The sequence below is a fragment of the Lepidochelys olivacea genome, assembly GCF_965140295.1.
Source record: "Lepidochelys olivacea isolate rLepOli2 genome assembly, chromosome: 6".
NCBI lineage: Eukaryota > Metazoa > Chordata > Testudines > Cheloniidae > Lepidochelys > Lepidochelys olivacea.
The window spans coordinates 31,577,150-31,593,672 of NC_140416.1; the positions used below are offsets into that span (position 1 = coordinate 31,577,150).

Below are 16,523 nucleotides of genomic sequence, written 5' to 3' on the forward strand. Positions count from 1 at the left end.
CCAGTCTTCCTTGCCAGAACTCTTATTTCACTTCCTTCTATACCACAGTGAGATTAGAGACTCCTTAGGAAGCAGAATGTGTATTTCTTAGATGTAGGAATAATGAAAATGAAATAGGAGTAGTTTAATAATATAGCTATATCCATGGCTTACTTTCAATCCTAAAAATTATTTTTGCCTGGTCATATTACTACACTCCACAAGCATCTAACCACCAGAGAAATTCCATTCCCCAAGCATTTTGTACAACTGAAAAAGTCTCAGTTGGAGAGTCCATTGTTTTCTTTCTTCACCAATGATTTAAATGATTCATACATAAAAACTCTTCTGTTTAGGCAGTTTACTTGACAACAGCTAGGACCATTCTGGAGTTAGCCAGTACAGTGGTAAGTGCATAGTCAGTGCCTCCAATTAACACCCTCCTCATACTTGAGAAGACAGCATTGCCATCGTCTTGCAGTTGAAAAAAGGATCATCTCTCAGTTTATGCACAGGACTCAGATGAAAGAGACTTTCCTGGATCTGCTACTATCTTACTTCTTTGGATACGTCAATTACATTAAGGCTACAATTTTCAAAGAGACCTAAAAGTAGTAAAATTGAATTTCCATGGATATTGAGCACTGACCTCTTTTAGGTCCCTTTGAAAATCCCAACCTTAACTCATCTCTGCTTCTACTTCCCTAGTTGTAAAATGTGGATAATATTTTCCTATCTTGCAAGGGATTAAGGGGCTTAATTTTTTAAATTTCTAAAAAAATGCACTTTATTTTCAGAAGCAAGACGCGGAAAGATTGCAAAGTATTTCATATGCACAAAAACTTTTCCAACATTCTTAACATATTTGCTTTACAACAGGAGATGTAAAATAGCAGAACCATTTGAATCCTTTATTTAACGCAGTCCAATACTGAAAAATATTTAAAACCTATATTGATCTAAAATTCAATAGCTAGTTGTGTTATACTTCCACAATATACTCTGGACACTTAACACTTGCTTGCAATGTTAAAATCATACTAGTGTGAAAAGATTAAAGTATATCCTTGTAGAATTTTCAGAGAATACATTTAAACATTAAGAAACAATAAGAAAAGTGTTAATACTGGAGAGAGTTAAGAGTGATGTTCTTTGTGTTTGATTTACTGCAGATACTCAAAAAGCAAAAGAGAATAAATTATATTGTTTGTACTCCTACAAAAAACAATATTTAATTTGATACAGCAGATGTTGAATAGATAACAATAATATTGTTTCACCTTTTATTGTGCAATCTAAACAGATGTGCCCTTTACACCACCCCAGACTAATTGATAGTTTGAATTTGCTTTAGACCTTGGAAATCCATAATAAAAGCAGCTAAAAGTTGTTTTGAGGCAATCGGTATGGCAGTTTACTTTGCTCTATTTAGTCTATTTTAATATATTTACTCACAAAATTAGTTCTACCACTGGCCTTCTGCGATCTGTAATAATTCTTGAAAATAGCATGGTAACAGAATATGTTATAATACAGCAGTGACCTTTCCCTACAGAGAACAGTTTCACCCCTAAATAATGCTTAACATTGATTACTATTCCTGGCCTACAACTTTAATTAGTATTCATCTAAACAGGACAGGACATTGGAGAACTGCAAATCAGATTAGGGCAGAACGAGGAAGGAGGAATGGGGTAAGAGATGTGGCAGCCATGATGGGAAGTCACAGGCTGGAGGAAACGCAGTTTAGAAGCTCTATAAGTGCACCATTATGAAACTGGAGAAAAGCCTGTAGCAATTCTTTGGATTAAGTTCAGAGACAAGAGCAACAAGGGTAATGTCGTAATGGGCATCTGCTATAGCGCACCAGAGCAGGAGTATGAGGTAGACGAGGCTTTCTTCAACCAAGAGAAGTTGGTCAGCCTCACCTCAGTGCCTGGAAAAATCACGGAGCAGGTCCTAAAGGAATCCATTTTGAAGCACTTGGAAGAGAGGAAGGTGATCAGGAACAGTCAACATGGATTCACAAAGGGCAAGTCATGCCTGACCAACCTGATTGCATTCTATGATGAGATAACTGGCTCTGTGGATATGGGGAAAACAGTGGACGTGATATAACTTGACTTTAGCAAAGCTTTTGATACGATTTCCCACAGTAGTCTTGTCAGCAAGTTAAAAAAGGATGGATTGGATGAATGGACTATAAGGTGGATAGAAAGCTGGTTAGATCGTCGGGCTCAGCGTGTAGTGATCAATGGCTCGATGTCTAGTTGGCAGCTGGTATCAAGTGGAGTGCCCCAGGGGTCTGTCTTGGGGCCAGTTTTGTTCAACATCTTCATTAATGATCTGGATAATGGGATGGATTGCACCTTCAGCAAGTTCACGGATGACACTAAAGTGGGGGTAGACGTAGATACATGGGAGGATAAGGATAGGGTCCAGAGTGACCTAGACAAATTGGAAGACTGAGCTCAAAGAAATCTGATGAGGTTCAACAAGGACAAGTGCAGAGTCCTGCACTTAGGAAGGAACAATCCCATGCATTGCTACAGGCTGTGGACCGACTGGCTAACCTTCTACAGAAAAGAACCTGGGGATTACAGTGGATGAGAAGCTGGATATGAGTCAACAGTGTGTCCTTCTTGCCAAGAACGCTAACAGCATATTGGGCTGCATTAGTAGGAGCATTGCCAGCAGATCGAGGGAAATGATTATTCCGCTCTATTCGGCACTGGTGAGGCCACATCTGGAGTACTGCATCCAGTTTTGGGCCCCCCACTACAGAAAGGATGTGGACAAATTGGAGAGAGTCCAGCGGAGGGCAACAAAAATGATTAGGGGACTGGGGGATATGACTTATGAGGAGAGGCTGAGGGAACTGGGCTTACTTAGTCTGCAGAAGAGTGAGGGGGATTTGATAGCAGCCTTCAACTACCTGAAGGGGGGTTCCAAAGAGGATGGAGCTACGGTGTTTTCAGTGGTGGCAGATGACAGAACAAGGAGCAATGGTCTCAAGTTGCAGTGGGAGAGGTCTAGGTTGGATATTAGGAAAAACTATGTCACCAGGACAGTGGTGGAGCACTGGAAGCGGTTACCAAGGGGAGGTGGTGGAATCTCCATCCTTAGAGGTTTTTAAGGCCCGGCCTGAAAAAACCCTGGCTGAGATGATTTAGTTGGGGTTGGTCCAGATGACCTCTGGAGGTCTCTTCCAACCCTAATCTTCTATGATTCTGTCTGTATAGGAAAGGAACGGTATACCAGCCAGTGGGTGATAAGTGGCAGAAACTAAGAAGCAGGTAGAGACAGTGGCATAATTGTAATTGTGTAAGGAACAGAGCTCCAGACCCACTAATTAAAGTCAACCAGAGTTAAGAGGGGGGTAACCTTTATATTTTATTTAATTAATTTCCCTTTCTTCAGTCAAATGTTGCTCGAATCAGCTCTTAAGGAAGAAATTTCTGTCTGAGGTAATGTCTACACTGCAGTCAGGAGGTGTGATTGCAACACATGCAAACATACCCCAGGTTTGATCTAGCTAGGTGAAAACTAGTTTGAATTACAACAGCTTCAAGTGCCTGGGACCCTGAGTACATATTTAAGCAGCAGGCCTGTGCTACCACCGGCATTGCTACAGCTTCATTGCTGGTGTTATTGGAGTTCACTTTGACCTAGATACACCACAGCTCACTCAGGTATCTCTACATGTGCTGCAGCTCACAGCTCACGGATTACAGTGCAGACATATCCTGACTGACAAGAAGAATTCTATCTGTATCTCTTCTTTCTTCTCCTCTTGTCTCATCCTTCTTGGATGAGAGGGGGTGACCTGTGTTCCCTCTAAGCTGCGCAGTTGGGCGGCCACCCAGGAGAGATTCAAGTGCCACACATTTGATTAGCACAGCTGCGCACATCCGGCAGCGTGTGTTCGAGTGCCCCCCCTCCCCCCCGTTGCTCCTGCAGCTGCCTCCAGGAGCCTCCTCCTGGGAGGAAGGAGCATTGGGGGTGACTGAAGTGCTTCCACCACGCTCTCAATTTACTTTGGGTCCAGCAGATGATTTCTGTTCCACCTCTCCCTCATGGAAGCACGCTCTCTCAGCAGACTTCCACCCCTGCTCTCACTGCCCCCACCTAAATACACACACAGAATAGCTACATCTTCATATTGCAGTGATTGGCATCCATCCTACAGATACTAAAAAACTAGGAGTCTACCCGCCCCTTTTTCCAGGGGAGATTAATTGGGCTCTCTATTCTCCTTTCATCTCCACACACAGGGAGCTAGCTGCAAGCCTCCAACATTTTCTCCCTGTGTCTCATAAAGGGATGGTAAGAGTTTCATCTATAAAACAAACAACGGGCCTCTCCCTTTGTAGAATGGAGGACAACTCTCAAAAGTTGCCTTTTCTTCAAGCCCTGCCTGTCCCCCATCTGCTGTTCCTATTACTAGCAGAAGGGTGGGGGCAGAATTGGAAAGATGAAGCAGAACAGTGAGGACTCTGTCCTGTTGGACACCACAGGCATGCAATAGAGCCCTCTAATGAGACAGGGACAGGAAAGGGGGACAAAAGGAGTGAGATGAAGACAGAAGAACAGATACTCAGACAACTGGAAAGGAATTATCAAATCAAATGGTTACAGCACTCCTTTGTTTATATTACCATTTGGGGCCCTAAATAGCATTTGATAACCTCATGGCCCCTTATGTCCACTGTAGTTCACAAAAGACATCTCTGTGGGAAGATTGGGACAAGACAGACAGACTGATCCTGCAATAATGAAATCCAGAAAGCATCTCAAGCAGAGCACTTCTTGCCCTCTTTCTTTATGGGTTTTAAGGTTACCAGCACTCAGTGGCTCTCTTTTCATTCTGCTGCTATATATGGAATCATTTAGTTCAAGCATAAGTAGGATTTGATGCTATATTTGTGAAGTCTTATGATATATACTTTTGTTTACAATCTGTGTTCCTTCCAAGGTGCACGCCTGTGTGGCCGCACAGGAGGCCATCAAGGGCCGCGCAACTGATTACTACAACCGTGCATGCACGTGCACAGGGGCATAGCTAACCACAGGTGAGCACAGGGTGAGGTGGGGAATGGAGGTGGGTGGGGGGTAGTGATGTGGGAGCTTGGGGTGTGCTGGTCTACCGTGGGGAGAGGGCTCCGGGGCTGCGGCAAAGACGGGAGAGAGGCCTCTCCCCCAGCTCTGGGGCTGTTGTGGGGACGGGAGAGACTCCTGCCTCTCCCACGCTGCTTTAAAAAAGGTAAGTGCTCTAAGTAACATTTTCTAACTAGAATATTTCTTTTACATGGCTTTTTTTTAAGTGTATACAATTTTGCCTTAAAAAGTTTAAAAGTCCAGTAATGTCAAAATTTCTCAAATATTTATAAAAATCTTGCTGTTTTAGAGTCTAGTGAATGGTATTGGCCTGTGGGAGGGTGGGAGCAGAGGAGGAAGGGTGCTAAAATATTTTAGTGATGAGAAATGGCTGGCATTAGCTGCCAGTCTGGATGTTGAAAATATGTAGAACTTGCAGTAATACAACTCAAAACTCAGTAATCAAAATGTAAAAATGTATTTATTTTTATAAAAAGACTAACACGGCGGGTACAGACTAACACAGCTGGTACTCTGAAACCTGTCTTTATTTTTATATTATCATCATCAGTAAAATTAGAAACTGTAAATCCCTTGCATTACAATGAACTATTTCTTTAAATGTTGGCATAAAGCGCTGTTTCCCTTCACTTTTGGCCCTAGCGTTTGAGGATACGCTATCATTAGAGTGTATTTTGAGGATCCAGACGTCTCAGAACAACATTACCTAAAAAGAAACATTTTGCATTTATGGGGGAAGTGGTTAGGGTTTATACTAAATAAACATCTTAAGCAGTGCACCTTGTTAATTGTCCTTGGTTTTAATATTTTTTCTTCTTCTTCCATGCCTGTGGTAACTTTTAAAAAATATTTATTGTATCTAGGGGTTTTTTTGTTTCTACTGGTGGCGCACACTACCTCAATATTGGTGCTGCACGTAACAAAATAAATTCCGCACATGGATGGAAAAAATTAGAAGGAACATTGTGTACATTATCTGTGTTGAAAAATTACTGCTCCTTTTATATCCTCTTCCTGGGAAGACCTCTAGCCATAGTCAAAGAGCACTGACACAGCTTATTCATGCAACTCTTTAAGATACAGAATCATTAGGAACCAAGCAAGAAGTCGCCTAGAAAAGGCCTTTGGGTAACCCTTCAAATTTGTCGAGAAATTAATAGAACCTGTAGACAACCATGCTTTATCTTATGTTTTGATCCAATACTAGGTTCAAAAGCACTAATAAAGAAGCAGCTAACAGCTAAATGAATGAAAGAAAATCAAGAGATCTGATTTTACCGTGTGATTTTAACTTTTTTGTTTTAAATCTTAGTATTTAGAAGAAAAAATTGTCTTTTTTTAAATCTGCACAACTACTACCTGCTTGGTATCTCAAATGAAGCACAGCAAGTAAAAAGTCTTTCCAGAGAACTAAATTTAATTTCCTATTGAGAGATGAGTTTGGAATAGCTTACTCAAATAAAAGCTACTTTTTCATAACTAAGGAAAAAGAAAAGGAGTACTTGTGGCACCTTAGAGACTAACCAATTTATTTTATTTCGTGAGCTGTAGCTCACAAAAGCTTATGCTCAGATAAATTGCTTAGTCTCTAAGGTGTCACAAGTACTCCTTTTCTTTTTGCGAATACAGACTAACACGGCTGCTACTCTGAAACATAAATAAGGAAAGCTCAGATTGAAAAGGTGGAGTCCAGCTCACAAGACAAAAATTAAGACCACCCGGATCTCAAAAAATTGGAAGAGAGGAATTAAATCTGGCAGACTGACTTGTCTTCAGCGTTTCCAACGTTTTTGTTGCAATAGCCATGCAGTGTTTCCAGAACATTTCTGAAGGCCCTGACCACAAAAGGAACAAAAGGGAAACCAGATAAGATTCCTGGCTACTTATGCCTTGTTCACCATTTTTGTCTAACAATTTAATACATTTTATAAACATTGGTTCTGATGCGCAGTCCCACAGTAATATCATAATATTTTTGTCAGACAAAAGGATTACATTTAGAACAACAAATAATACTCCAGACTAAAATCTGAACTACTGTTTCTCCTCGTATTTAACAAACGGATATAACTGGTAAGAGGCTAAAGTTGTATACACCTTCTAATTCAATCCGTAACATTCTCTACAAAAGGTAGGTTATACTTTCATAACTTGCTCCCAAAAGAAAATAGAATCACGTACAGGAAAAACTACCCAATTCACTAGAATAAAAGGATTTAGAAAATCTGCAAATCTATAATGAATTGCCACATCAATGTTTTTCTCCATCCTAGTGAAAGACATGCCCAAGTAAATCGAGCAACAGGAAACACAGGGAACAAAAGAACAAATAAAAAAGTTGGGAGAATGGGAAAATACAACAGCATTCTTCAGTACTTTGAATTTTAAGGCAAACATAAAAAGTTCAATCGTAATGTTTCAAGAAACTATGACCAAGACTTAATTTTGAACACACACAAGGTGTTCTTAAATCCCACCACTACAGTGATTTTCAAGATAACAGACACTTAGGAAAACCTGAAGCCTGAGACTGACAAATTGATTTACCAATTCATCAGTGGCAGATAGGAAACTTTCCCACGTGAATGGGGGCTTAGACATCAGTTTTCCATTGAAAAGAATCGTTACTTACCATACAGTAAATGTGGTTCTTCAAGATGTTGTCGTCAGTGTGGGTTCCACTGTAGGTGTGCATGTGCCTCATGTGTGCAATATCAGAGTCTTCTGAATAACTATACCCATCAGCACCACACATGCACCCTGCACCTCCTTATGCTCCTATACAAGAGCATAAAAGGCAGAGCCACCATGACCCTCCCTCAGTTCTCTTGCAATTCAAAGCCTGTGTTACCGAAGGACTTTGAAAGATATGAGAGAGCATGGGCTGTGGAATCCACACTGACTACAGTAGCTTGAAGAACCAAGTTACTACAGGGTAAGTAACTGTTCTTTGAGTATGTGTCAGCGTGGATCACACTGGAGGTGACTGGCAAGCAGCAAGCTCTTCAGGACAGTGGAAATGAGGAGTATCGGCTGCATCACTTCAACAGAAACTGGAATATTGCTCTCCCAGATCTGGCATCTGATCTAGCAACTAAGTCACATGCATAATGCTTTAGAAACATTAGCAGATTGTTCCACATAACAACCTTGCAGATTTTGGATATCGGCATGTTTCAGTAATAGGCCAAGGATGCTGCTTGGGCTCTGGTGGAGTAAGCCATAAAAGCTTGTGCGAGAAGTACATCAGCCAGCTGGTAGCATAGTGAGATAAATGTATTACCCCGTTTGATAGTATTTGCAATTAAATAAGCCTGGCCTTTGAAACAGCTGGCTACAGCTACAAGTAGATGTGGGAACCATCTGAAAGATTTGCTCCTGTTTAGATACAAGAGCTCTAATATGTCCAGAGTATGCAACTTCTTCTTCCCTTGTGTAGAATGTAATTTTTGGAAAACCCACTGATTGGTTTAGGTGGAATTCAGGAACCCCCTTGGGTATGAATTTTGTTTGAGGTCTTTGTTCCATAAGGATAAAAGTATATTGGCATTCTGGCCATTAGTGCCTGAATCTTTCTCACTCTTCCAGCCAAGGTGATGGCCACCAGAAAGACCATTCTTAAAATAAGATAGTGAATGGAGCACTTACAGAGGGCCTCAAAATGGGAGCTCCATAAGCTTCAGAAGGACAATGTTAAGGTTCCATGCAGGAGTAGGCTCTCTACAGAGCAGGTAAGCATGAATCAGGCTATCATTGTATGAGAGAAGACCAAAGAGTGACCTCAGTGGATATTGCTACCAGGTGACCACTGATTGAGCTAAATAAGAGTCTAGAATGCTTTAGCTGCAACAACTATTCCAAAATCTTTATTATGAGTGCTTGGACTGGGTCTAGGCCATGTTAGGCTGACCATAATCAAGAATGTTTCCATCTGGAGGAGTATGTATTTCTTGAGGATAGATCCCTGATTTGTGCCAGGACGGGACTCCTAAACTTGTGAGGAGCAGTCCCTTTCCATTATGCTCAGCCAACAAGCATGTGAGCTATTGGGCAACTTTGAATCTGGACGGAATATCTGTCCCTGTTCTTGCAACAACAGATCTGGATGGTCTAGGAGCCTATCTGGGAGCTGTGTGGACAGGTGGAGCAGGTCAGCCTGCCAAAACTGCTTTTACCAGTAGGGAGTTATGAGGATGAGCTTAGCCTAATTGCCTCAGACCTTGGCAAACACCCTGGGGATCAGTGAGATCAGAGGAGAGGCATAATGGATACTCTGATTTCATTGCAGAAGAAAGCATCTGGCAAGGATCCTGAGTTCATGCCTCCTCCAGAAGTTTGGGCACTTGGCATGGTTCCCTGCTCCCAGATTCCCCAGTTGATGGAATATTGATTCAGTGATGGATTTCAGCAGTGACACTTGTGGTTGCTGACAGATTGTCTACTTAGGAAATCCATTGAGTTGTTTCTGGCTCCTGGAGGTGTCGGGTTATCAGAGTTATGCCATGCACCAGTTCCATAGCTTGATTGCCTCCCTGCGGAACGGAGGGGAAAAGCAAGCACCCCCTTGATTGTTTCCATAGTACACCACTGTCGTCCCATCTGTCTACCGATATCTGTACTACAGAGTGTTATAGGGTCAGGAGGAATGCCATGCATGCCAATCTGATGGCTTTGAGCGCCAAGACGTTCATGTCCCTTGTACCTGCAGGCAGTCCAGCTGGGCTCCCAGATGCAGCTCCCAACTGCATCTGGGACTTATACCCTAGACAGAAACAGTATAGTATCCCTTTTTAAGACTGCCAGGATGCAGCTACAAGGTCAGCGCTGCAAGAACACGAGATGGAATTAAATCTGTTTTGCTCATCTGATGCTCTGAGTAGACTGATCTGAAGCAGTGGTAGGAGCCTCCTGTGAAGTCTGGCAAGTACACATACCTACACACAGACATGCTGCGTAATGATGTGAGCAAAGTCCGTACCGTCAGAGCTAGGTGTGACAGCACCATGTTCAGTTACAACTGAGGGGAGAGGAATCTGTCCTATGGTAAGTATGCACTCACGGTCTTGAAGAATCTATCCTGGCCCCTATGAACTCTATCATATATGATGGGATGAGTGACCATTTCTCACAGGTTCATCAGGAGCCTGGCCAGGAGAACAGACGGTGGACACAGTTGAGACTTTTTAATGTTTCTTGAGGTGATCTGCCTCTAATCAGCCAGTTGTCTATATATGGGTATAAGTGGAAGCCCTTTTCCTTGGGTATGACAAGGCATTTCACAAAGATACTCAGTGCTCTGGAGAACCCAAAGGGAAGTACTATATGTTGGTAATGGTTTGGCCCCACCATAAATTTCAGGTGCTTCCTGTTGGACAGGTGGAGGGCAATGTACATACCCTATAAGTCAAGAGTCACAAGCCAGCCTAGAGTCTGAAGCGATGGAATAATGGATGCAAGCATTAGCATCCTAAATACGTATTTATTCAGTCTCCTAAGATCTATGATAGGACCCAACTCCCCCCCCCACATACACACACTTTTCTTCAAATGAGGAAGAAGCCTCCTCCCCTGTCCTCATGCAGAACCTTTTCTATGGCTCCTAGCTAGACAAAGCAACAAGGCTATTTCTTAAGCTCTTGTGAGAAGGGTCCCTGAAGGAGGACAGGGAAGGGAATTGGATGAGGTAGCTCTAGGTGGCAATGACCAGCACTCATTTGTTGGCTGTAAGATTTCACCACCCCCCAGAAGAGGGATAGGCAGTTTCCAAAGGTTGTCTCTAGGATAGTTTTGGCATAGCTCTCGACTGATACCTCTGGGAGAGAGCGGCTGCGTGATGGAGGAGGAGGAGGATGACGACAGGATTGCAGGGTTGCTTTCTGGGTGCATATTCCAACTGGCAAATGGGGGAATAAGATAGTGCTCTCTGTTTTTGACTGGGCTAGTCCTAAAAGCAGTTACGGTACAGCATAGGAGCATAAATACCCAAGGACTTCAGCATCTCCTTGGAATCCTTCAGGGAACAAAGTGCCTTATCTGTTCGGGTGCTGAATAGGTGCATGCCTCGAAGGAAAACATTGTCTCTTGTTGCCTGGACTTTTCAGAATCCCAGACAACTTAAAAAAAAAAAAAAAAGGTACAGTGCACTGGAGAGCTTGGCACCCTTTTAGATTTCTTTTACCCACTGCAACCCAGAGACGTTGTTTGTTGCATGGTTACCAGATCACCTGCTGAAGACAGGCATCTTCCAAGCCAGAGTTGAAGACACTCCTCTCTAGGACCAGATGTAAACTTCACGGATTGCTCCCAAAGGCATAGCTTGAGCATCACCTCTCTTGATTTTCGGGTGCAGGAGAAGGAGTGGCAGAAGGAGCATTTGACAGGGATGCATCCTTCCCTGAGGCAGATGCGACATCTGCTTTGCCCATAAATTGAGGGCAGACAGTCACAGGAAAGACAAGGTTTCAACCCTATAAGTTTAGTGTCCTCGCCATTGCCAAAAGTTGGCATGAAACACCTCATCCCTCTGTACAGGAGGATGTACAAAGAGGTATCCCCCTGTACCTTCTTTTTTTCTCTCTCTCTTTTTTGGAACATCCAATTAAAATTTTCAATGAGAAAAATTACAGTAAGAAGTGAAAGAGTTGTTTCTTCAAAAAGTTTGAATTCTGAAACTCGAAACTCAGAGGCATGTCAGACAGTGCAGGTTTCATCTCATTGCCATGGGCAGTAAGAGGGAACTGAGGGTGTGGCACAGCTGCTCTGCCCTTTTTACCCTCACACTGCAGCACAAAAAGGCACAAGTACGGCCCCAAAGGACACTGCTATTCAAAAGATTTCAGCTTGTGCGCATGCACACCTACAGAGTGTTATCCACATTGACACAAGAAGAGCTTAAGCATTAGGTTGGGAGGAAAAGAAAGTTTCTGGCCCTTATGCTTGCATAGAAGCCCTTCTGAATATGACCTTAGTAAAACCAAGGCTGAGTTGTCTTCCTGGATCTTCAGATGGACAACTCAAAGTGAGAAAGATGTGATGCACAGTACCTGGGCTGTGTGCTGGAATAGGAATTTCTTTACCCAAATGACACTCAATGGCCACTTGTGCTCACTCCACTAGGGGAAAGATGGCCTGTGGATCTGCAATTTCACCAGGTCCACACACCAGACTCAGCTGTACAAAGGGAAGTACTGCAAAGCTGGGCTCCATAGTATACAGCGTACAGATCCCCTAAGCAGGCTCTTCAGCTCCTGCCCAACATAGCCCTGGAGGAAAGGGAATAATTTCTCATTTAGAGCAGAAAACTACCTCCATTCATATCAACAAAATACTAATAATGACTCTTTACAGAGTCAGTCAAAATTGAATAACCAATTTGGTTATTAATTGTCAGGATCACAATACTGTTGTCCTCTAACCCTGTTACATTACAGTGATAACTACAGTGTGGATGAAGCCTAACAGCATTTGTGAGAGATTCATGACCTTATCCCCAGCCAAGTCTACACTTAAAAGTGAAGTCAATATAGCTAAGTTGGTTGGGGTGTGAATAAAACACAACCTAAGTGATATAGCTATGCCAACCTAACCCCCATGTAGACATAGCTATGTTGAGAGAAGACGTAGCTATATCAGTGTAATCTCCTTAGTGTAGATATACCCCGAGCAACAGAACAACCCTAAAAACAGTTAAATCCCATCATCACTGCAGAGTGTAACTGCTTTGTAATCAGGTCATGGAACAGCAGGGCAGTAGCCAAATACCCAGACTCCGATTTGTAGTGAGCACTAAAGGCAAGTGGGATAAATCTTCAAACTAATGACCAACTGGATGCTTTGCCAAGGGCTGACTAACACTACACACACTCCTGTAGAAGAAGTCTGGAGTAAATGAAACAGAACAGAAATAAGAGAGTTAACATAAAACCTGCCATTACCAAAAAATCCTACATTTTTGAGGTAATATGTTTCTCTTATTTCAAGATTGATCAATTATCACCTTCTTTAGTAGTAGAAATTGATCTTTAGCAAATGCATGATCACTCAATAGAATTGAGAGAGATGAAACAGGACACCAAATTTTAACTACTGGGAGCCTTACACAAGACAGTCAAGGAAGTTTCACGGAACAACTGAAAAACAAATAGATCCGATCAGCTTCCTGGTAAATCAGAGCTATTAGATTATGAAGTATCAGTGTAATATTAACTATCTTTCTGTGTCAGATTTTCCTAAGTACTCAGGAAATTTAGGTAACAGAAGTTCACATTTTTCTAATATAATGTATTGAAACTTGTTTTTCCTAATAGATATTACTGCTGATCCTTTAGATCTTATATGCTACCAGATCCTCCGCAGTGATTTACCTTTTAATTTTCCTCAGTCATTATTATTAGGTTTGGCACAGCACATGATCAAGGGCAAGGGTTCCTTTATTAACCATTTGTTCCTTCATGTCTCATTCCATGTTCAAGCGTTTTCTCTCTGAAGAGAGATCCTTCTTTGAAATGTATTCTTGAAAAAGAAGTGCTCTTCAATCTGTCTTCATTTCAAGTGCAACTGATATAGCATCTGAGATTCCAACAGACAATAAAAACTCTTTCCAGAAAATATCAAACTAGACAGCGAAGTCCCAAGAATGTTACAGATATAAAAGTCAAGAACATAAGGCCCAGAATGACTGACACTCAAAGGTTTTGAATATTAATCTTTCTTTATATTAAGATCAGAGTCAGAGGCAATACCTCACAGCAGTGAGGCTTTCTTGCAGAGACATACTGTTAAATTATAATGAAAGAAGAGAAACTAGAATCATAGGACATCTGCAAGAGGCAAGCATAAGAAAATATTTTCCCACCAGATGAAAATGCAATATAAACTGGTTTAATATGGTCAATTCTTCCACAGAAAGGTGTCATGAAAAAGTTTTACAAGCCTACTTAAACTATACAGAACATATGCATCTATTCACAGAATGTAGACTAGAGCTGGTCAGGAAACAGTTTTCCCATCCCAAGAGAATTTGAGATTTTAAACATTTTTCCCATCCCAAATTAGGATGAAGAGTCAAAATATCAAAATTTTTCATGAAAAAAAAATTTTGGATTGGGTCAAACAAATTGTTTTATTTCAATAATTTTGAAACATTTCAACCTTTTTTTAACTTGAACTTAGAAATTATATATAAATTTCTAAACAGAAAGTTGTTTCAACCAGAAAAACAGATTCAAAAATGTCAAAATGAGACATATTGACCATTTCAAAAAAATAATTCAAATTTTTTTTTGAATGGGAAATTAGTCAGAATTGAACTTTACCCACAAATCATTTCATGTTTGATGAATTGTCATAAAAAAAAAAGAACCTTTTTAGAAAAATTCCCAACAAGCTCTACTGTAGAGCTCTTATAAAGAGGCAAAAACATTATCTTAGGTCATTTTAGGTCAGCATAACTGAATTGCCTAATTCATGTAAAATGCTATGCAGAATTATCACAATGCTATGTGCAAAGAAAAACAATAAAATGAGAAATTAACAGTTTAAAAATGTATTAATATTTGGAGTTGCATAAAGGGGTATTTTATACTTGGAAATGAAAAGCAATATGAATTTTTACATCACAAAATTAGCACCATGAACATTCCAAGTGGATAAGTTTTTAATTTGAAATTTCACTTTTTAAAATATTTTTTAAATGTATCCTGTCTAAGAGTGTCAATTTTGTCTAAGTTCCAGTTTCACAGTTTATGTGTAAGTCATCAGAGCAGGCCAACAAAACTCAGAACATTTCATTTAAGAACAGGGACAATTTTTTGTGCAAATTTTCACAAAAAGTTCATCCCATTTTTTGACCACCTCAGAAATCTGGCAAAACTGTCAGATCACAGGAACTCTATAGTATTAGACAACAAGAAAACATTCACTGTCACACTAATCTACAAACATGCACCTTACTTGGCTTGGATCCCAAGCACAAACTGCTGCTATAGGGAACTATGCGTAGCCCATAAACAATTTTTTAAAAAGTATCCTGCTATCTACAGAGTGGCAGTCATCTAGACTTTTATAAATGAAATCACAGCCTTCTAATAGAAAGAAAACAATTACTTTTAACTCTCCAAACACAAACTGATGGGCCTGATTCATTTACTCCACTAACTCCATGCAGCAAGACAGGAGTCTCAGACCCAATATCTATGTTTCCATCAAAAAACAGAAACACATTAAATGGAAAAAAAAAAAAAAACTTGAATGCAGTGTGCTTGCCAAATTCTTCTAATTCTTTGGTATAATTTCTGATGACCCTTGATTACTCTAATTTTTCAAATCCATGTGGCCCATTAAAACTGTAATAAAGTCCCTGAGTTCTCATAGTTTATTGGGTCATTGACTCTAACTACAGTAGCTTCAAATGACTTTCATGAAGTCCTTCAATTGTCAGCAGATCTCTTGTATTTAGAAATATCAGATCATTCATCTTTACACTGTGGTAGAAACTTTGTAAATGCGTATGTGATTTCACATTCCTAAACACGGCAGCCCTAAAGGTGTTAGCAGAAAACTTTTATTAAAAGCATATGAACATTTTTTAAAGATAAGCAAAATTGGCTACAATAGATGCTGATGGCAATTCATGACAACATTCCTAAACTATCAAGAGACCACATTCCAAACAGTAATTCACTGTTGAATCAATTTGCACTGACAGAATTATTTGTTCCTAGATTAAATGGTATATTTTAATGTGGTTTTAAAAACTTGGATTTTTTTAGTTATAAAACATTTTATTAATTAAACAATTTTATCAAAATCAATTTAAGATTCTAACGTTTAGTTATAAAATTCTGCTCAAAATCAGTCTTTTGTGACAAAAAAAGAGAATAAAAAGAACCCTGAAAATACTGGCTTTACCATAAACAAAAAATAAAATACTTCTTACAAAGTTTTTATCCTCTCTCCTAAAATGTGGAAGCTGAATAGCAATGTTTCTGTAAAGATTGAGTATGTTAAGAATATGAACACCAAACAACAAAATTATATTTTAAAATAAAATTTTAAGCTTTAAACTACCACAAAGTCTTAGAAAGTATAACTTTAAATGCTTGCAAAATAAATTTACTACTTTGTCTTGAATAGAACTTTTTTTGTACTATATTCTAATTTTATATTGTACTACAATGTATTAAAATTGTAAAAGATATGCTAAAATGTTATAAAAATACTACTTTCATAAAAACAGGCTTATATAATATACAAAAATCTAGATAATTCAAAGTTTCCTGGAGACCTCAGCAGCCCTATATATTTTGTCATTTGTTTAAAAACTTTCATCCTAGTTCAAACAATCAATATAAATTGTTTACTTTAGTAAGAATTCACTTAAAAAGCAGAGACTTAAAGAAATCAACTGGACTAAAGAGTTCAAGGAC

At 40.0% G+C, this 16,523-nt stretch overlaps 1 protein-coding gene across 5 annotated transcripts in view; it reads right to left on the reverse strand.

The window, feature by feature from the left end:
- The window catches only part of SBF2 (SET binding factor 2), a 555,237-nt gene that overhangs the window by 451,822 nt on the left and 86,892 nt on the right, over positions 1 to 16,523 (reverse strand). The gene's annotated exons all lie outside the window — the stretch shown is intronic.